General features: G+C 46.0%; 1 protein-coding gene across 1 annotated transcript in view; it reads right to left on the bottom strand.

Moving 5' to 3' along the window:
• The window catches only part of MICAL3 (microtubule associated monooxygenase, calponin and LIM domain containing 3), a 263,988-nt gene extending 242,692 nt beyond the window's left edge, over nt 1-21,296 (bottom strand). The window contains exon 1 of the mRNA XM_023751303.1: nt 20,316-21,296. The gene's annotated coding sequence lies outside the window, so the exon portion shown is untranslated. The remainder of the gene's footprint in view (nt 1-20,315) is intronic.
• Nucleotides 21,297-22,367: the final 1,071 nt, after the last annotated feature.

Here is a 22,367-nt window from a genome sequence, read left to right on the forward strand (position 1 = left end):
CCAGGCTGGCCAGGCACCCAGTGAGACACTACCCTGAAGGGGCTGTGGCCAGCCTGCAAACAGCCCTCAGCCCCTCACCCAGGCTGGCCAGGCTCCCCAGTGGGGATCACCACCCTGAAGGGGCTGTGGCCAGCCTGCAAACAGCCATCAGCCACTCACCCAGGCTGGCCAGGCACGCCAGCAGGACCCCCCACCCTGAATGGGGTGTGGCCAGCCTGAAAATGGCCCTCAGCCCCTCACCCAGGCTGGCCAGGCACTCCAGCAGGGACCCCCACCCTGAAGGGGGTGTGGCCAGTCTGAAAACGGCCTTCAGCCCCTCACCCAGGCTGGCCAGGCACCCCAGCGGGACCCCCACCCTGATCCGGGACACCCTTCAGGGCAAACCAGCTGGCCCCCACCCATGCACCAGGCCTCTATCCTATATAATAAAAGGGTAATATGCAAATTGACCCTAACAGCAGAAAGACTGGGAATGACTGGTCACTATGACACACACTGACCACCAGGGGGCAGACGCTCAATGCAGGAGCTGCCCCCTGGTGGTCAGTGTGCTCCCACAGGGGGAGCTCTGCTCAGTCACAAGCCAGGCTGACGGCTGCCAGTACAGCAGTGGTGGTGGGAGCCTCTCCCGCCTCCTCAGCAGCGCCAAGGATGTCCGACTGCAGCTTAGGCCTGCTCTCCGCTGGCAAGTGGGCATCCCCCAAGGGCTCCCGGGCTGCCAGAGGGATGTCTGACTGCCAGCTTAGGCCTAATCCCCCGGAGGCAGGCCTAAGCCAGCAGGTGGTTATCCCCCGAGGGGTCCCAGACTGCAAGAGGGCACAGGCCGGGCTGAGGGACCCCCCACCTGAGTGCACAAATTTTTGTGCACTGCCCTCTAGTTATAAACTATTTTTGAGGAGACAGAGAGAAGCTAGGTAGTCAGGAATCAAGACCAAGGCGGGGAGAGGTAAATAAAACCAGAAAGGCCAGCTAGGTTGTTACTAAGGCACCCCAACTGGGCAGGGAAGGAAGGGCACACACACAGGAGACATAAACTTTAAAATGTATGAATGTTGCTAAGACAGACAGCTTGCAGATAACCAATCACAAGGCAGTAATACACATAAACCAATCCCAAGGATGTTGCTAAGGCAGATTCTGGAAAAGAACCCATCAGGAGCTAGCAAGGCTGTATCCACCCCCTAGATTAAAAGTGGTGTGCTTCCTCTTGCCTCCTCCTTCTCCTTAGCATGTAATGGGTTCCTGACATTCCTGTGGTGGGGGAGCACATCCCTGCACCCACGTGGCTTATGGTCATGTGGGACTCCACACATGGACTAATAGACTTTAATTTGCATTGTGAGAAATGGCTCACCTGCCCAAATTTCAAATGACGGACTAGGAAACAGAAGCATGGAGAAAATGAGACTTTTAATAACACTCTTTTTTTTTTTTTTTTTAATAACACTCTTGAGAGCAGGCATCCATTTGTACAGGATCACGAGTAGGGCAAGAAACATAGCCTATTTATTTAGACCTTCCTCCAGTTCCTCATTGGCTGAGTACTATTTGATCACCTATTTTCTAATAGGTTGCCAAGGTCTTCCTGTCTCCCATTGGGTTATTTTAAAAAATTGCTGAGGCCTTCTCTAGTTGCCTCCACCCCCTTTGTCTAGCAGTGGTCAGCAAACTGCGGCTCGCGAGCCACATGCGGCTCTTTGGCCCCTTGAGTGTGGCTCTTCCACAAAATACCACGTGTGGGTGCGCATGTACAGTGCGCTTGATACTTCGTGGCCCAAGCGCAGAACTCTACAGATATCTGGCTGCTCCCCCCACAATGCATCACCAGTGGACAAAGACAATGTTTGCAATTTCTGTGTCCTTGAAAACCATTAGCACAAAGTCCTGCACACAGTAAGTTGGTAATTCACATTTGTCCAATTTAAGTATTTACTTCACCAAAAAATATTAACACCTCTTTATTGAAGCCACATCTAGTTAGCCAAATGGAGAACTGCCTTTATGTGTCTGTAGTAACTGAGTGGCCAACCTGCCTAAAAGCAGAATCCTTAGATTGTTAACACGACCTTCACATGACCTATAGGTAGCACTCACACAATCTGGTCCACACCCACCTTTCTTTCCAGAACGCCCACCTCCTTCGCTCTTATCCTCATACTCCAGTCACAGGAACTGCTCCTTTTGTTCTTCAAGCCTGCACACTTCCTCACCCAGAAGCTGTTCCCTCTGCCCGAGGTGCTCCTACATTCCCCAGTCATCTGTAGTCTGTGCTTAATATAAATAGTACTAGAGGCCTGGTGCACGAAATTCATGCACTGGGGGATGGGGATCCCTCAGCCCGGCCTGCGCCCTCTCCCAGTCCGGAAGCCCTCGGACGATGTCCGCCTGATGGCTTAGCCCCTGCCACTGCGCTCGCCAGCATGAGCCAGGCTTCTGGCTGAGAGGTGCTCCCCCTGTGGGAGCGCAATGACCACCAGGGGGAAGCTCCTACGTTGAGCATCTGCCCCCTGATGGTCAGTACGCGTCATAGAAACCAGTCGTTCTGCCATTCAGTCAATTTGCGTATTAGCCTTTTACTATATAGCAGTGGTTCTCAACCTGTGGGTCGCGACCCCTTTAGGGGTCGAACGACCCTTTCACAGGGGTCGCCTAAGACCATTGAAAAACACATATATAATTACATATTGTTTTTGTGATTAATCACTATGCTTTAATTATGTTCAATTTGTAACAATGAAAATACATCCTGCATATCAGATATTTACATTACGATTCATAACAGTAGCAAAATTACAGTTATGAAGTAGCAACGAAAATAATTTTATGGTTGGGGGTCACCACAACATGAGGAACTGTATTAAAGGGTCACGGCATTAGGAAGGTTGAGAACCACTCCTATATAGGTTCATTTCCCTGAGGCCTTCCCAAACTCCTCCTCCAGCCCAGATTAAGTACCTTGTCATATACTTTCATTGGACTTTCAATGGCCCTTCCTCCAGTGTCCTTCACACACTTAGGTATCTCTGTGATTATATATCTATCTCCTCCACTAAGGAACTCCCTGAAGGCACTGATTATTTACCTCTGGTGGTGTGCTGGTAAATGCTTAACAACTTAGTCTCCAAAATTAGGTTCATACTAGAGGCCCAGTGCACGAATTTGTGCATGGGTAGGGTCCCTCTAGGTGGCCTGCAGGGATTGGGCTGAAATCCACAGTCCAACACTGCCTGCAGCTCCTACCTGCCACTCTCACTCATCCTGGCCCCACTGTGCCTGCTGCAGGCTCGCGCCCAATCAGTCCCAATCGGGAGAGGCTCGTGCTGCTGCAGCAGCGCTTACCAGCTATGAGCCCTGCATCTGGTGCCCTCCCAAGGGGAGTGGCCTGTGGGATCGAGCTGAAACCGGCTCTCCGACATCCCCCGAGGGGTCCCGGATTGTGAGAAGGCACAGGCCAGGCTGAGGGACCGCTGCATGCTCAGGCCGGAGAGGGACCGCAGGAGGACTCCAGGGCGTGTCCAGCCCACCTCACTCAGTCCCGATCGGCTGGACGCCAGCAGCAAGCTAACCTACTGGTCGGAGCATCTTCCCGCTGGTGGTCAGTGCACATCATAGCGAGTGGTTGAGCAACCTTAGCATATCATTAGCATATTACGCTTTGATTGGTTGTTCAGTTGTTCTGCTGTTCGGTCTATTTTCATATTACCCTTTTACTATATAGGATATATATACGCATTTATTATAAACTAGAGGCCCAGTGCACGAAAGTCGTGAAAGGGGGGCTGTGTCCCTCAGCCCAGTCTGCACCCTCTCCAATCTGGGACCCCTCGAGGGATGTCCAACTGCCTGTTTAGGCCCAATCCCGGCCTCAACAGGTAGTTGGACATCCCTCTCACAATCCAGGACTGCTGGTTCCCAACTGCTTGACTGCCTGCCTGCCTGCCTGATTGCCCATAACTGCTTCTGCCTGCCAAGCTGATCACCCCCTAACCACTCCCCTGCCAGCCTGATCAGTGCCTAACTGCTCCCCTACCGGCCTGGTCCCCCCCAATTGCCCTCCCCTGCAGGCCTGGTCCCTCCCCAACTGCCCTCCCCTGCAGGCCTGGTCCCCCCAACTGCCCTCTCCTGCAGGCCTGATCGCCCCCAACTGCCCTTCCTTTCAGGCCTGGACCCTCCCAACTGCTCTCCCCTGCAGGCCTGATCGCCCCCAACTGCCCTTCCTTTCAGACTTGGACCCTCCCAACTGCCCCCTCCTGCAGGCCTGATCGCCCCCAACTGCCCTTCCTTTCAGGCCTGGTCCCTCCCAACTGCCCTCCCCTGCTGGCCATCTTGTGTCCACATGGGGGCGGCCATCTTGTGTGTTGGTGTGATGGTCAATTTGCATATTACTCTTTTATTAGATAGGACTTTACTGAAATAAAAGATGTATTACATACAATAGTAAAAAATATACAATACAGTAATAAATATATAGTAATCCTATCTAACAAAGAGGGAATATGCTAATTGACACGCTGTCACAAAGATGGCGGCACCCACAGCCAATAAGGAGGGAATATGCTAATTGACTGCCACACCCTCAAAGATGGCAGCGCCCACAGCCACAAGATGATGGCGCCCAGTCCCCTCAGCCCCCCAGCCGCCCAGGGCCGGCCTAAGGTGCAGGCAAGCCTCGGATGTCGGCTGCCCAGCCACCCAGGGCCGCCCAAAGCTCAGGTAACCAGGACCGGCCGAGGCTTGCACTGCTGGCAGTGGCAGCAGCAGAGGTGTGATGGGGGTGTTGCCTTCCCCTGATCGCCGGTTGCCTCCTGCCCCTGAGGGCTCCCGGACTGTGAGAGGGGGCAGGCTGGGATGAGGGAACCCCCCTCCAGTGCATGAATTTTCATGCACCGGGCCTCTAGTATATAATAAAGTATGTAGCAATAAAATATATGATACTCTTTACTGCTAATTCCATATAGCCAATTGATTCTCACAGAATGCTGTCATAGACTTTTGTCTCATCTCTGCGGCCAACCTATGGATCAAATTGATAAATAAGTGAATGGTGATTGATATTTTCATTTACTTTAAGAAATAAAACAAAACTGGAACAAGGAAGATGTACATCAAACATGATCTGAACAAATTACTTGCTGAATTGGACCCTAGTTTTCAACTACAAGAAGAGTATTTCCTCAATTTTAGGGGTGCTATTCAGAATGTAATGGCTACAGACTCAAACACTTTAAATTTAAACTGCAAATGTTAACATTTCACCATCACTTTCTGACACAATGAACAAAACAGTAAATGAAGCCATAATTTGTAGTGTCTGTTGGTGTCCGTGGTGTAAATACTCCCAACACAGCCAATTTCAAACCACCAACTTGACATCTCTGAACACAGACACATAGCTGGGAAGAGGCGTGCCATCGTTCATAATTACATAATATTTCCACCATGTGGCTACAAGAGATGTAAATGCTAAAATAATGAGGAAGTGATAAGATCTAAGTATTTACTACCCTTGTTTTTAATATAATTTATTTAATTGTAAGTTTATAGAATTCATTTTTAATAATGGCTGCAAAATTCCTGAAAATGTAACCACAAGGTCTGACTGAGCAGGCTCTGGCCCTCATGGTTCACTGCTACCATATTCCCAGTGTTTACTACTCAAAAAGTGCTCAATGAATATGTGAAGGGCCAAAGTATAATATAACCCTGTAGTGACTTCACTCCTAAGAATCTGCTATTCCAGAGGCAATCTAGACTTTCCTGTAAAAAGATTTACCTACAGATGGAAATTTCGAAAGCTACAGAAAATATCAACATCTTCCATATAACACATTATCTTTGAAAAGGGGGGTGGGCTTTTAATTATTAGTATAAGCTCAAATGTAAGAAACCGTCTCTGATAAATTCTCCTTGAGGTATTTCTTCCACAAAAACTCTTAGGCCCTGCGAAGTTAATTTGAAATCCTTCAAAGGTCTGATTTGGTTTAGCACCCTGTGTGGCATTATTCCCAGGGTGCTCCTTAGTTCTGGCTACGGCTCTGGAAAAACAGAGCCCAACCAGTACCTCCGGGCCCCAGAAGGCACTGAACTAGTACTGAGAACGGCTGGGAGCTCACTCACTGGGTTTATTCAGGCTCAGCGTGGGTCCTCTTTCTTTCTTTTTCTTTTTTGTTTGTTTGTTAATCCTCACCAGAGAATATTTTTTCCCATTGATTTTTAGAGAGAATAGAAGGCAGGAAGGGAGGGGGAAGAGAGAGAAAGAGAGAGAGAGAGAGAAACATTGATGTGAGAGAGACACATTGATTGGTTGCCTCCCACATGTGCCCCAACTGGGGACAGGGATTGAACCTGCAACTCAGATATGTGCCCTTGACTAGGAATTGAACCCGTGACCCTTTGGTGTGTGGGCAGACACTAACCACTGAGCAACCAGCCAGGGCTGGGTCCTCTTCCTTAATTCTATTTCTATTTTTTTTTTTTTTACATTGCTATTGCTACCCTCCCTTTAAGCTTCTTCCTCTGGACTTTACTCCTCCTTAGTTCCCTATAGATTCCCCTTCCTAAAGCTGGTTTTGGTTCTTGGCTTCCCACCATCCACCCCACCTAACCACTAGTGATCCCTACACCTAGATCTATGCCCAACTACCTGAATGCTCATCTCTACTTACTCTCTTCATGACAAAGCATAAAGTAATCAGCACCTGCAGTGTCCTTCAGACCATATTGTATCTCTATGCCTTTGACAAGCACAAGCATGTCCCAGCTGCTCTTTTAAGAATATAGGAGATTTTTATCTTCGCAGACTGTAATAAGAATGAAAGGGAAGAGTGATGTTTCAGATTCCCAAATCTATATATATATATATATATATATATATATATATAGGCTAATAAGCAAAGTGTCCCCTCGGGAGTTCAACCAGGAGACAGGGAGTTGGATCACTCGCTATGATGTGCGCTGACCAGCAGGGGCAGCGCAGAATGAAGGAAGGCCCCGGCCAGCACCTGGAAGGCGCCGATTGGCCCTGATTGGCCCTGATTGCCGGCGAGGCCTAGGGACCCTACCCATGCCCGAATTTCGTGCACTGGGCTTCTAGTCCTATATAATAAATGGATAATATGCAAATTGACACTAATGGCGGAACGACCACTCGCTATAACACGTACTGAACACCAGGGTATAGACGCTCAATGCAGGAGTTGCCCCCTGGTGGTCAGTGCACTTCCACAGGGGGAGCACCGCTCAGCCAGAAGCCGGCTCATGGCTGGCCAGAGCACTGGCAGGAGCCTCTCCCACCTCCACGGCAGCGCTAAGGATGTCGCGGGGAGCGGGCCTAAGCCGTTAGTCGAACATCCCCCAAGGGCTCCCAGGCTGCCAAAGGGATGTCTGAGTGCCAGCTTAGGCCCAATCCCCTGGGAAGCAGGTCTAAGCCATCAGTCAGACATCCCCCGAGGGGTGTGGGACTGTGAGAGGGCGCAGGCTGGGCTGAGGGACCCTCCCCCACCCCCCAAGTGCATGAATTTTCGTGCACCGGGCCTCTAGTATAAAATAAAGCTAAGCTTGCTTTTTCAGATTATGCACACTGCTCTTCTCCTCAGAAAGCAGTGCTGCTTTTAACAGCATATGAGCCCTCCCTCCCTTCCACTCACCCTAGTCCTCCACCCGTCCCGAGCAGTACACACCCAAGGCTCCACTACACTTATCCTGGGTTTCTAACCATTTTTCCATTTTTAGTCACCAATGTCCTCATAACCCTCCAGTGGAAATTATTCCAAACTGCCTGGCCACAGGCCCTGCCGTCTTCCCCAAGTACTTTTCACATTGTGCCACCTTCTTATTTAAGAGCCTAAGGGTCCCTGTAAAAGTCTAAGAGAATATTCCAGTTCCTAGGAATAAACACAAGTATCTAGGGATCCAATGGGTGCAATGTCTCTACTTCATACAGAGAGAGGGGAAAAATATGAAAAAGCAAATAGACAAAAAGAAACAATTGGTGGTTCTGGTAAAGGGTAAACAAGAGTTCCTTGTACTATTCGTATAATTTTGTATAGTTATATCAAAATAAAGTAACAAAAAAATAATCTAAACTCCTCATCTTAGCATCAAGTTTAACAATAAAAAGTTCCTTCTTACTAACCACCCCAGTCAAGCTGGCCTGTGATGGTCACACCTCTACCTACCATCTTGTTTTTGTCCCTCTCTCCATACCTCAACTCAGGATTTCCCCCACCCCTCCTGACCAACAACCGCTTCCTTCACTGGTTCACTTCTTCCAGTGGAGCTGAAGAAGGAAAAGAATTAACATTTATCATCTGCTACCAGCCAGGCTGATATCATGCTTGGTACTCACTGTATATTATTTTATCTAATTCTTCTAACAACTCTAACATGGGAGGTGTTAGCCTGAGACTTGGCAAGATTAAGACACTGGTCCAGAGCAAGCAAGAGATTAATCAAAATAAAAAAGCCAAAAATGGAAAAGCCAGAATAAAAAAAACAGAAATTACCATTGAATCCTATGGGATTTATGCTAGTGAATGCAGCTATCTGACAAGATAAAATTAATATAATAAAAATTAGATAGTATTAGAAGGGGAGTTGGAAACAAGCTATGAATGTATACTAGGAAGTCAAAATATCTTGGCTAAAAGTGAAAGTTGTTTAAAAACACTCTAAACTATTACATTTTGTTTTGTTTTGTAATTTTAAAAAAGACCCTGTCCAAATTACATAGTCATTAAGTACAGAGCTGGAATGGGAACCCAGGTAGGCCTCTGCTGTCCATAGCTGACCACACCTCACTGCTTCCCTTTCCTGACCAACTCATCTACAACCTACTCACTCACTCAATGCATGCCAGGCCCTGTTCTAAATGCTGCAGATACATTAGGGCAGCGTCACCAACCTTTCGGACCTCACGGACCACTGCTGGCGACCAGTGCAATAGAGAACAAAAAGATAAAGCTCTCTAACTTCACGAAGCTTCCATTTTAGTGGGAGGAAACACAATAAAACCAGTCGTTATCAAACATGTATATAGCACTTACTCAATTTTATAAATATTAACTCATTTAATCTTCATAAAAAAAAACTGAGTTAGGTATCATTCTTACAAATGAAGAAACCGAGCTAAGGGGGTTAAGTAATCTACCCAAGGTGACATAAAGAAGTACATTAGTGAAGCCAAGACTTAAACCCGGGCAGTCTGGATCCAGTGCCCAGGCTACTTACTATGCCTCTCCATAAACTTTAAGCATGCTAGAGGTTGGAAAGTACCCTGGAGAAAAGGAAAATATAAAGCAGGATAAAAAGAAAGAGGAGTACTAGGGAAAAGGGGACGTGTTGACATTTTAACTGGGTGGCATGAGAAGCTTTCATGGAGAAAGTAACATCTAATAAAAGAAATTCAATGGCTAAGGGAAGTTAACCATCTTGGGGAATAGTATTTCAGGGAGAGGAAACACTGTGCAAAGGCCCTGAGGCAGGGCGCCTGGAGTGTTGGAGGGAACTGTAAGGTGCCAGAGAAGCTTGAGTAGAAGGAGTGAGGGGAATAGTAACTACTGCATTTTTAAAAATATACATATATTTTTATTGATTTCTGAGAAGGAAGAGTGTGAGAGATAGAAACATCAACGATGAGGGAAGAACCAAGATGGTGGTGTAGGTAAATGCAGGTACTTGCAGCCTCCCACAACCACATCAAAATTACAACTAAAATACAGAACAACCATCATTCAGAACTGCCTGAAAGATGGCTGAATGGAAGTCCTACGACTAGAGAAGTAAAGAAGAAAGCACACTGAGACTGGTAGGAGGGGCGGAGGCACTGAACAGGCTGGTCTGACACCCACATGTACCATTGTTTTCATTGGGAGGGAGATTGTCACTGGGTAGGTTGCCTGAGATGAGCAAAGGGGTCCCAGCCCCACACCAGCCCCCCACCCCAGGGTCCCATATCTCTAGTATGTTCCTTTAAACTAGCTGACAGCCAACATCTCTCTACAAATGGCAAAACTATGGCAAAGAACAATTAAGTGATTCCCCTGAGTTCACTGTACAGCAGCAGCTGAATCAAAGTTTTCTTATCTAGACTGAGAGATCAGGGAATGTAGAGGCCATAACAGCTTTATCCTCCTTTGTGGCCCACCCATCCCCTCTCATGCCCAGCACAGAACCTTACAGACCTAAGACAGTGAGGACTTCAGATGTTCTGGATCATAAGAACAGGCTCACAGATAGTAATGATTGACACAGTGAACCAAACAGTGACACAGTGTATCAAACACATCAACACAGGCATAAGGCACAAACATTTAGTTACATCACTGAGAATGTAGCTAAATGCAGTGATCACCCCCTTTACACAAAGAGCCTTCTCTGTACTCCTTTCTCATCATGTGCAGAATTTCCAGACTCCTTTTCCCATAGTTCCCAGGGAAGTAAGCAAGCTCTAGCTACTTAGAATAATAATATTCTTATTATTACAGAATATGCATTAGTCACTGCCCTATCTCTGATTTCAATCTTTTAAAGTAGCAAAAAGAAAACCCCTTTCTGCACTAAGTCAGAAATGGTAGGGTACCTTTTCCACTCATTTTATTTCCAAAATAAATTACTCCAATCTAATTTCATTTTATTTTCCAGATCAAACCTAGAAAAAAAAAATCCATCCTAGAAGAATCATTTTCTATAGGTTGAGATGCAGTGGAGGTCCCAGAAAGAACATGTTTGTAACTAAAATTGAGATCTTGAGTACTGTGACTATTGTTCCATTTAAGAGATTAACTTTTTCATGAAGACAGCAGGGAATGGCAGGAGCTGTGTGAAGCAAAACATAGTGCCAGCCCTCTAGCAGCTGGAAGCTCAAGATAACAAGTTATCCTTCAGCTCTTAGACTGCTGCTCTTTTTAGGCAATTGCTAGTCCTGCCACACCCCACTAAGCAGCTGCTCAGTTAGGTAAATGATGGGAGTATGAGTTCCAGAGCAGAACAGGTACCTACCTGTGTCTATAATGCTGTTAAAGGAAGCAGTAGCATTATTTTTTCACACATGACAGGTAATCTTAGAGTAATAGCTATCGAGGGGTGCTAGGTTCAAAAACAACTATTAGATAATAGTACTGTATCAATGTTAAGTACCTGATGTTGATCACCATAATATGGTTATAGAAGAGGATGCGCTTATTCTTGATAACCCTACACTGAAGTAAATAGGGGTTAAAGGGGCACAAAGTCTCCAACTTTCAAATGGGTCCAAAAAAAAAAAAAGCATATATATGGGCGGGGGGGAGAAAGATAAAGCACACAGGTCAAAATGTAAACTATTAATAAAATGCAATTAAGAAATGTAGATAACAGCTAGAAGGGGCACCGAGTACTGCTCTTGCAACTTCTCTGTAAATCTGAAATATTATCAAAATTAAGAGTTATCCAAAAACGGAACTTTACCTATTCCCTGACAGATAGATGGGCATGCTGTCCCAGTCACAGCAGGAGCCACTTCCTGCCTAAAGCACCTAGAAGCCAAGGCAGCAAGGTGGCTGGCACTGTGACACTCACAGGGAGACAATCAGAACAATTAACCATGCTGACAGAATCTGGGAGCACCTAAGACACCAGCTATTTCTGGGTTTTTCCCTAAAATCAGGTCATATTTTCTGGGTTTTTCTTCAGAATCAAGTCATATTCTTGGTACATGGAAAACGAGACCAGGTTTACCAAAACGGGGCTGGGCAGGCACCAAACTTGAAACTTCAGTGTTATCTGGGCTCTGACCTCTCCTTATCTCCTCTATCTAATCAGTGTTCTCCAAAGTTCTCTGGCATCAAGTCCCTTCCTCTCTATTTCCATCACCAACATTTTGTTCCAGTTTCTGGTCATGTCAAACCTGAACATCACCAGTTGCTCAGAGTAGGCAAACCATGAGCTGTGGGCCAAATCCAACCTGCAAGTGAAGGATGGCTTTTACATTTCTAAACAGCTGAGGCAAAAATAAATTAAAAAAAAAAAAGACTGGTGACATGTGAGAATTATATGAAACTCAAATTTGGGGGACATAAATGAAAGCTTCATTGGCACATGGCCACACCCATTCATTTACTAGTTGTCTGGCTGCTTTGATACTACAATAGCAGAGCTGAGGCATCAGAGACCATATGGCCAACTGAAACCTAAAATATTTACTTTCTGACCCTTTACAGTAAAAAGTTTGCTGGCTTCTCCCATAGTTGGTCTTGCTTGACTGTCATCTCTCCCACCTCGAGATTAAACAACATAAAATGCTACTTTCATACTGTTGTTCAGTGTTAGACACCTCTGATGAACTCCCTATTGCCTATACTACACACTGTGCCATAGCATCCATCAGACCAGATGAATAAACTTGCTTCTAACAAGAAAAGCCCATAAGGCCATGCCTTTGTTCATGCTGTTCTCTGCCTATTAGAAAACTCTTCTGGCCTTCAACTGCTAAGCTCATTGCTAACTTAACCTCCCAAGAATACTTCCTGGTTCCCTCTCCTCTGCTTCCACAGCACCCTATACTTACCCTCATTGCATCTCTTACCACTCTACACTAAAAATCTATTTGTGTGTCTGTCTCCCCAGCTACAGTAAGATTCCAGAGGGCAAGGAACACATCTTACTCACCTCCCAGAACCTGGCACAGCAGTCCATACATGCTGAACTCTCCCCCAACCCCACCAGGCTCACTCTCAACCCTAAGCTTTGCTCATCCCAGCACCCCTTCATCTCATCTAGATAATCCTAGCAATGACCGGGGACACAGTCTCCACAGGTCAATGACAATCAGTGCAGACTAGGGTTCAAACCCCAGGCTCCTCTCACTCCAGTCTGTGTGATCTTGGATAAGATGACCTCTGGGGTCATCACTGGTAAAGTGGGATGTTGCAGCCTCACCTAAGCTGCAGGGTTGACAGTGCATGGAAACATCTAAACCAGTGCTTGGCATACAATAAATTCTCAATGAAGTCACCTGTCTGTCCCATTTTGGTATTTCATTGTTTTTCCTCCCCCTTTACCCAAATGAGTGGTTCATGAGCAGGGATAACGTGATACACTTCTACAAACTGTGCCCTGCCCTAATACCCAGTATAGCTCAACATATGGAGGAGGAGCCTAAGAAATGGTAAATTAATGAACAAATTATCCCAAGAAGTCTAAAGAGTTGCTAATAAGAAAAATAATGCAGAGCCAGAGATAAGGCAGAGAATAATGAAATAGAGAGCAGGAGTTGGGGGCTGGAGACACTAGAGGGAACTCATATTAATAAGCACAAACCCACTCATGCTCCCTGGAGGCTGTTTGTGGATGAAAGGAAACCAAAGTCTTAAAATTCCACTTCGAGTTTCGTAAGTATGGATCAATAATAGTACTAGCTGACACTTAGGGTGCTCACTGTGTACTTACCAAGTGCTTGGAAGAATTCTAAATGCTTAAGACCATTGTATAGGTGAAGAAACTGAGGCCCAGGGAGGTTAAAGAACACACCCAAAGTCATACACAGTCTAATTCTAGAGTTCATGCTCTTCAAGACATGTTGGGTTTTGTTTTGTTTTTAACCCTCACCCAAGGATATGTTTTTATTGATTTTTACAGAGAGAAGAAAGGAGAGAGAAACACCAATGTGAGAGAGAAAATCAAACCCACAACTAGGTAGGTGCCCTAACTGGGAATTGAACCTGCAATCTTTTGGTGTATGGGACAATGCTTCAATCAACTGAGCCATCTGGCCAGGGCTGGAGGTTGTTGTTTTTTAATCTAATGTAGTTCCATCGTTTACCAGGTGAGAGATCTCAGGTAAGTCATCTAACCTCACTGCGCCCCATGTTTCCCAAACTAAATGCATCATCATTTACTTAACTTATTGTAAGAATTAAAGGAGATTGCTCTGGCTGGGTGGTTCAGTTGGTTGAAGCACCATCCCATGCACCAAAAGGTTACAGGTTCGATTCCAGGCCAGGGCACATACCTAGGTTGAGGGTTCAATTCCTGGTCAGGGCATGTACGGGGGTTGAGGGGAGGCAACCAATTGATGTTTCTCTCTCTCTCTGTTTCTCCTCTCTCTTAGAAAAAAATCAATTAAAAAAAAGAATTAAAGGAGATCCTGTCATAAGGTGTATTTATAAAACAGACTCCTGATAAATTAGTTCCCTTCCCACCTTTCCCATATACCTCAATATAATCCTTAATATAAGTAAGGATTTTAGCCAAATTCCTTGACCTCCTTTACTACTGGGGAACAATCTTTACTCCACCCTGGGTTTTCCTGTGTATTGCCTATGCCCAAGCCTCTGGATTCCACAAAAGCCTGCAAAAAACAGCCTGGAGACAAGCATGAAAGGAAAGCCAGTGCACAAGTAGCTTAGTGAAGCAGCACAGATGGCAACGTTCCAGATGACTCCTGTGCAATTAATACTATATGAGCAAAGGCTAGCCAGCTGGGTGCTGCCAGGACACACTCTGACAGCCAGCCATGACAGCACCTGGTTCTGTCTGCCACACCAACAAGCGGGATGACAGGCCTGGAGGCCTGTAAAGGCAGAGCCCAGTAACATCCATGGCTCTAAGGTTGCATGTGTGGTGGGCAACAGAGAGGGCAAGGCAGGTAAAAGTGACAGGCAGTCATTCCCACCAATGGTGGAAGATCAGACTTCCTGAAAAAGTTGTATCTAGAGAAGTAAAATTTTAAATTCCTAGAGAAGAAATTCTGTTGCAAAATTCTTGTACTGTGAAGAATTAAATTTAAAGCCAAGAAGTATAGATACACACTGTATTTTGGAAGTTAATCCACATTTCTATACATCAAGTTTTTTTTTAAAGCAAGGGAAACCTTTAAGCTGATGATCCCTTCTCTGGGGTCATTGTCATGGACAGAGAGAACTTTTCCTTAGCAGCATGTAAAAAGGTCTAAATGTTATTACCACACCGAGACAACTCAATTAATATAGCAGAGCAATTGTCAGAAGTTGCTTAACTCATTTCTAGAAAACATAAGTAATTTCTATTTGAATGGACTTAAGGAAGATGGAGGAGTGGGAGGCCTGGCAGACACCACTCCAAGGCTACCACCAGGTTCCAAGGTCCCTACAGTATTGTGGTTCTAGGGTGAGAAAAGAGCCTTGAAGATAACATGGTCACCTCTAATTCCCAAAGCATCAGTTAAGCACCTCCATACCCAGGACTACTCCCACTCCTGCTGAAACACCTGGGAAAGAGAACAACCTGACAGCAGGCTCTTCTAGCAAGGGCTGCCAATCCACTGGAGCAGTGACTCCAGGTAAGTAGTGACTGCAAAGACAATCTGCCAAGCCCAACAGATCCACAGTGATGATGGGCCTAAAGGCAGCCTGCAGGAAGGGGCCATGGCACCAGCCTTTCCTGCAACCAAGGTACAGGGCTGGTCCTCAGAGAGGAGCTGTAAAGTGATCCTTTGTTTGCAAAAACACAAACATTCCAGAAACAATAGCCACAGCGGGTAGGTAAATTCTAGGAATTCTCAATCTATGTGTGCAAAATTAACAAAACCGAATCAAGAACTATTTTACCAATTAGTATACATTTTCTCTTTTTTCCCCCTTCTTTTTAAAAAATAGATTTTTAAAGAGAGGAAGAGAAAGGGAGAGAAACATCAATGTGAGAGATAAACATAGATCAGTTGCCTCTAGCACATACCAGGACTAGGGTTCAAACCCACAACCTGGGCATGTGCCCTGACAGGGAATCAAAACAGCAACCTTGCCCTAGCCAGTTTAGCTCAGTGAATAGAGCATCGGCCTGCAGACTGAAGGGTCCCGGGTTTGATTCCGGTCAAGGGCACATACCTCGGTTGCAGACTCCTCCCCGGCCCTGGCCCTGGCAAGTGCAGGAGGCAACCAATCGATGTGTTTCTCTCACATAGATGTTTCTCTCTGTCTTTCCCTCTCTCTTCAACTCTCTCTAAAAGATCAATGGAAAAATATCCTCGGGTAAGGATTAACAAAACAAACAACAAAAAACAACAAAGTGTAAAAAAATATAAACAAAACAGCGACCTTTTGGTGTATGGGACAACTCTCAAGCAACTGAGCCACACTGGCCAGTATAAATTTTCTTACCACTTCATGTTCAGAGCTCCCTGGCCAATTAAGTCACTTATCACAACACTATGGTTTTCTGTATTTGTGTCTGCCACCGGTAGAATTGTAGTGACCTCTTGTAGGTGAACATCATATTATCTGGCACTTGCTCACATATAGTAGTTGCTCACTAAATGTGCTGAAAGAAAGTCCCAGTGTGTAAACTAAAGTTCTTATATTTCCTGGCTCCCTAAGGGTGGTTGAAGCCCATAGCTTCTTTGTGCCCGCTCTGCCCACTAAGGCTGGGCACACCATATACAGTAAATCCTGGAGCCTGATTCAAGTTGCCATCTCACAAATTTCTTTCCCGTCCCATACTTTTTCTTCTCCATTTCCTCTTCCTTTCACTCCCTTTGCACTTCACCTTTTTAGCGAGGTAATTAAACACACAGGACTTGGAGTCATCTAGCCTCTGCAACTTACTGGGTTTATGGACCTGTTACTCTCTGGAATAGTTCTATTGTAAAATAGAAGTGATTAGACCTACCTGAAGACTAGAAATGATGTGTGTATACAAAGCACTCAGCACAGTGTCTAGTCCACAATAAAACTCAGTAAGTGACAGTTATCTACTCTAATAAAAGAGAAAGATGCAAATTGACTGTACCTTCACACCCACCAGCCAATCAGGAGTGAGTATGCAAATCAACCCAACAAATATGGCACTTAATTTGCATATGCAGGCACCAAGCGGCCAGGGGCGGGGCGGGACGCAGGCCTTCCGCACCGCCTCAGCCGCTCCGGGCCTCTGGGCAGCGTGGGAAGGTGGAAAGGCAGCTCCAGGCTGGAACGAAGGCAGAAAGGCGGCTCTGGCCAGAGCAAAGGCAGTGTCGGCCCCAGGGGAAGGAAGGCCCATTCTTGCACGAATCTTCGTGCATCGGGCCTCTAGTTACTATATAATTGTCCATAGGAACCATTTATCTAAATGGTGTTTATAATGCTAAAAGGCAGATTGATTTTTCCCCCTACCTCTGTATGTCTGCTTTTGAGACAAACCTACCTATTTTGAAAACAAACTAAACATGTCCCTGTCACTAGTTAAAATCTTCCCTTTTTCTTTTTCACAGGGAAATTAAATGAGTGATCAGTCATGATCAAACTGGGTAAAAGATTCTGTTGCAATCAGTGGTTAGGATCCCAGACTAGTTTGGTTAAAAAACTAAATACATGAAATAAAAATCATCCATAAAGTAGCTGAGCTAGGGCAATAACAGGTTCTAGGTCTTGGGAACCAGAAACCCACACCAAGCAAAAGGCAGAGTAAATCATGTTACCTCCATTTCTTCACCTATAAAAAGGGTATAATATACTGTACTAAACTTTGATGACCTCACAAAAGTAAGAATCAATGAGATAACAGGTTTTGAAAAAGCTTTCACTTCTTCAAAGGAAAAGCAGTAAGTAAATTCAGAGCATGATTATTATTAAAATGTAATGCCTTGCCCTAGCCAGTTTGGCTCAGTATATAGAGCATCGGCCTGCAGACTGAAGAGTCCCAGGTTCGATTCCGGTCAGGGCATATACCTTGGTTGCAGGCACATCCCCAGTAGTGGGTGTGCAGGAGGCAGCTGATCGATGTTTCTCTCTCATCAATGTTTCTAACTCTCTATCCCTCTCCCTTCCTCTCTGTAAAAAAATCAATAAAATATATTTAATAAATAAATAAGTAAAATGTAACGCCCAATAATATGACATAAATAAGCCAGTAATGTTTCTTACTCTTTTAAGAACATTTTGATAACCTTTAAAATATATATATATATTTTATTTCAGATAAGGGAGAGGGAGAGATAGAAACATCAATGATGAGAGGGAATCATTGATCAGCTGCCTCTTGCACGCCCCACACTGGGGATTGAGCCCACAACCAGGCATATGCCCTGACAGAATCTCACATAGGTCAACTCTCAACCACTGAGCCACTCTGGCCAGCCTTGATAGCCTTTTAATCTGTTCACAAGGAGCCTGCTAGAAGCAGCAGAAGGTAAACAGCTGCTCTTCATAAAGCCCAGGTCAGAGGCAGAGCCCATCAAACTTAAGACTGCCCTTACTTGCCAGTCAGGCCTCTCCCATCCGGGCCAGCTCTGATGCCAGTGCCAGAAATTAGGCAAGGTTTATGGTTCCACTTGGACATGTCAAAGCAACAACCAAAATCCTCATCCACAAGCTACTCAACAGACCCACAGAGTTGTCCTTAAGTGTGTACCATCCTTTCTGAAAAAATGCAACACAAGCCAGGAGGAAGTGCTCAATTTTTCCTTGTTTGATTTTCATTTCTAGGTCCAGAGGTTTGAGTTTCATTTTTAACCTAACATAAAAATTTTAATGTGAGAGGTAGAGGTTGGCGTGGGAAGAAGACTGACAGGGGCTAATCTTCCTAACTTAAGAGGGGAGCATGCAATCAAACTGCATCCAATTTCATCACCCACAAATGTCCTGAGAGAAAAAAGATTATTTACATTTATTAAACATCTACTATGTACTCTAGAGTCTATTTTCTCTCCCACACTTAGAAACACCACAAACAGCCATCACCAGGGAGGGAACCAGGGAACCATACCAGGAAGATGGGTGTGAGGGGAGTCACAATCTGGTAATCAAGTCCTAGACATTTCAATGGTTAGTGTTATGAACACAAAGAGTCTTGGCTAGGAACCAAGTTCAAGTTCCTAAAGATCCTTTGCAAGAGGAACTCCCAAACTGTTTTCCCTAAAATTCTGGAATTAACTCATGCTATTTAATGTACTATTTTAAAAGTTTAAAAAATTTTTAAGCCTGGAGCAGCACAAGAATTCAGTGTAGGGCTAAAACAACCTGAGCCAGATTTCTGACTCAAGCACATCTGACAAATATGGAATTCATAAGATCCCCTTAAAGGCCTTTTACAGATGTGCTCACAGGGGAAGGCAACCACAACAATGAACTGGCATATGTGTGGCCAGGTAATGAGAGAGCAAAGCCTTCCTGCTGGCAGCAACAATTCCAAGTACGAAGTCTTTCTCACTATAAAACCCAACTCATTCTCACTCCTAGGTTACAAGCTGTGTTCCTAAATGATTGTCTATGTCGAAAACTGTCAGATGGGACCAAATGCACATTGGTGTTCTGATGTTTAAATGCCATTCTCTTTATCCACATCCCACTAAAAAAGAAAAAAAGTGATAAGCCTTAAAAAAAAAAAGACACTATTTACAATTCACCTCCATTCCTCTGCATTAATGCACTTCATGTAAACCATTAACATTCCTCTGCATTAACGCATTTCATGTAAACCATAATTAACTTCTGCGTTAAATACCAACATTAAAAGAACATAAATGTGGTTTGTATTCGGTGGAAACGCTTTCCCTGAGTTATGACTGTGGAGAAAAATCAGCCAAGATATAAGGCCAGTCCATGTCCCTGGACGGGATGAGGTAAGAGGTCTTGCCTGAGGGCCCAACAAACTGCGATGACTAGCTTACCATCCTCCCAGAACCCCACAGCTCAGGCTGCCACAGCGTCCGCTTCCTGCTAACACCCGGTGAGCCTCTGATCTGGGTACAGGGCTCCTTGAGGTGATTTGTAAAGTAGGAATTTCCAATGTGCCACGCAGACCTCCAACAGCGAGGTCTGGTGAGGCAGTTAGGGAAGCGGGAGGGGGAGGCTCATAGATAAGTGATGCATCTGGCTGCCATCATCTCACCCTGTCCGAGAAAATAAAAGGAAAAAGAACTTGAGGGTCCTTTCCTGGCCATCTACCACACAGACCTCAACAGCCTACTCAGCCCCCGCCAGGCCTGCAGACCAAGGCTCTCAGGACAGGACCTACCCGTGGAGGCCGACGATCCGCCCGGCCACAGGCGACTGAAGAGGGTCCGGTCCCCAGCTCCGGGGAAGGCCGGCGGCCCGGCAGCGGGCAGGCCCCACTCACCCCCAGCTCCCAGAACCTGCACCAAATGCCTTCCAGAGCCTCCACCCGAGTCCCGCTCCCGCTCCCGCTTCCACAAAGCGCTGAAACCTCCCTGGGACTCGGGCCCGCACTCCGGCGCCGCACCCAATTCCAGGGACCCGGAGGCCGGGCCCCGCCGGAAAAGGGCTTGGAAAGTCCGCCAGAAGGAGGCGCCAGCCACACGGCGGCCCCCGCGCCCTCGAAAGCCAGGGCGGCAACGCTTCGGGCACAAGTCGGGTAGTTGTGATCACCTGCTCCAGGCCGCCAGCCGTCGTCCGCGGAAACCCCGAGCTCGGGGTGCAGCCCGGTCCTCACCTCCGCCTCATGCTGCTGTGTTCACCTGGCGCCGGCGACCCCTGGCCGGCCCTGGCCACAACCCAGCAGCTCAACAGCATCCAGCGCGGGCCACTGCACGGAACGGGCAGCCCAGGCAGCTGCGAGGCTGCCGGCTGGGAGGGCACATGGAAGGGCAAGGGCTGCAGCCCTCCAGCGCGACCACAGGACCCCGGCCTTGGGGGGTGACAGATCTAAGTGCACCTCGGGAAGTGCCACGTAGCTCCCAACCTCCGGGACGCTGTTGCTACCTACAGGCTCTAACAGTGCCAGAATCTCACGGTTACAGGCAAAAGATAAAGAAATAAGCTGTTGCCTCGCAATTCCCCTTCTCTACTCCCCCCCCTCACGGTTCACATGGTACATTCCTCAAAGCCTGGCCTTGGCGACGGAGGGAGCAGTGGATTGGTTGGGAATCTTGGAAAGGAACGAGGAGACACAAATAATGGCCAATGGAAAAACGCGGTGGGCTGCCAGATGAGAAAAAGAGAGGGTGCGCTTAAAGGGGACTCGTTTGTTGCTCTCAGTACCCGCCACACAGCAAAACTAGAATGTTCTTCCTGTTCCTATCCAGATGGGAAACAACGAAATTAGGGGAATCCTCAAATTATGGGGTTAGAGAGCTAAAAGAAAATGTGGACAGAACTGAACCAGATATAAGTGTGTGACTTTGGATGGGTTACTCCATTCTCTCAGCCTCAGTTTCCTCATCTAATACAATGAGGACATTAAGCAAGCATTAATCTCTGATGGTCCTCATATTTTGTGATCCTATGATCCTTTGTATGGGATTAACAATATTTACTCTTCAATATTCTTCGATTTGGTGCATGCTCCACCATCCTAAAGAACTTTGGCTGGAAGTTGGTAGACTTTCTGACACCAAATCCTTTACAAAGACAGTATCAACCACATCTTTTGTAAAGACAAATTAAATATTATTTCTGGATCCCTGCTCTCTTAAAACAGAGCATTTTTCTTATTCTTTCTTATATGTGGAGAGTCCACCCTCCCCCCTGAAAATCTCATAATTTCTACTTTTCCAATAGTCACCTCTTCCTCTTCTCTCCTCGCCCACGTAATTAGATAAAACTTCAATTAATATTCATTTGCCTGTTGAACTGTTCAGAATCCCTGTCTTTAACAACAAATCTCGTTGCTCAGTCCTCATTAGAGTTACTAAAGTGCTCCTCTCTATCTGAAGTCTGTGAAGGCCACTCAGCTATGCATAGCCAAATATGCTTTCAGTCATACTACTTGTCAAATTTAAGACTTTGAAAACACCCTCTTGAAGCCTAGTCTGCTATATTTTAGAGCAAGTAGTCAGGCCTGCATTTAGGCTATCAAACTTCTTTTTTCAGAACTTTTCAATTTCCCATCATCTGGTCACCCTACACCCACTCAACCTTCTTCCAAATTTTATCAGTTGTTTAGATATAATTTCTACTCCCAGACAGACAACTAATCTATTATTCAGAGATCTCTGGAAAGTCCAGTTCCTCCATGAAGTCTTCCTAGGCTGATTAACAGAAGCCACTAGTTTACACAGCTCCCATTTCTACTCTGTGCCCCCATAACACTGATTTTCTGCCCCAATATGCAATTTGTATTGACATATTTACTTCTCTCATGCATTTACAACAGCAGTGACGGGAGCTTACATTTATTAAGTGCTAGGCACTGTTTGGAAGTGCTTTGCATGCATTATTTAATTTCACCTTCATGTCAACTATATGAAATGTTGTTATTCTTACTGTTTATATAAATAAAACTAGAGGCTCGGTACATGGATTTGTGCGTTGGTGGGGTCCCTCGGCCAGGCCTGTGCCCTCTTGCAATCCAGGACCCCTCGGGGGATGTTGGAGAGCCGGTTTTGGCCCGATCCCTGCAGGCCCGGTCCAGACAGGAGGAAGCCTGATGCCCACAAGCCCAATTCAGACAGGAGAGAGCCCGATCCTGTGTGTTGAGCA

Source organism: Myotis lucifugus, unplaced genomic scaffold (assembly GCF_000147115.1).
Source record: "Myotis lucifugus unplaced genomic scaffold, Myoluc2.0 scaffold_19, whole genome shotgun sequence".
Lineage (NCBI taxonomy): Eukaryota > Metazoa > Chordata > Mammalia > Chiroptera > Vespertilionidae > Myotis > Myotis lucifugus.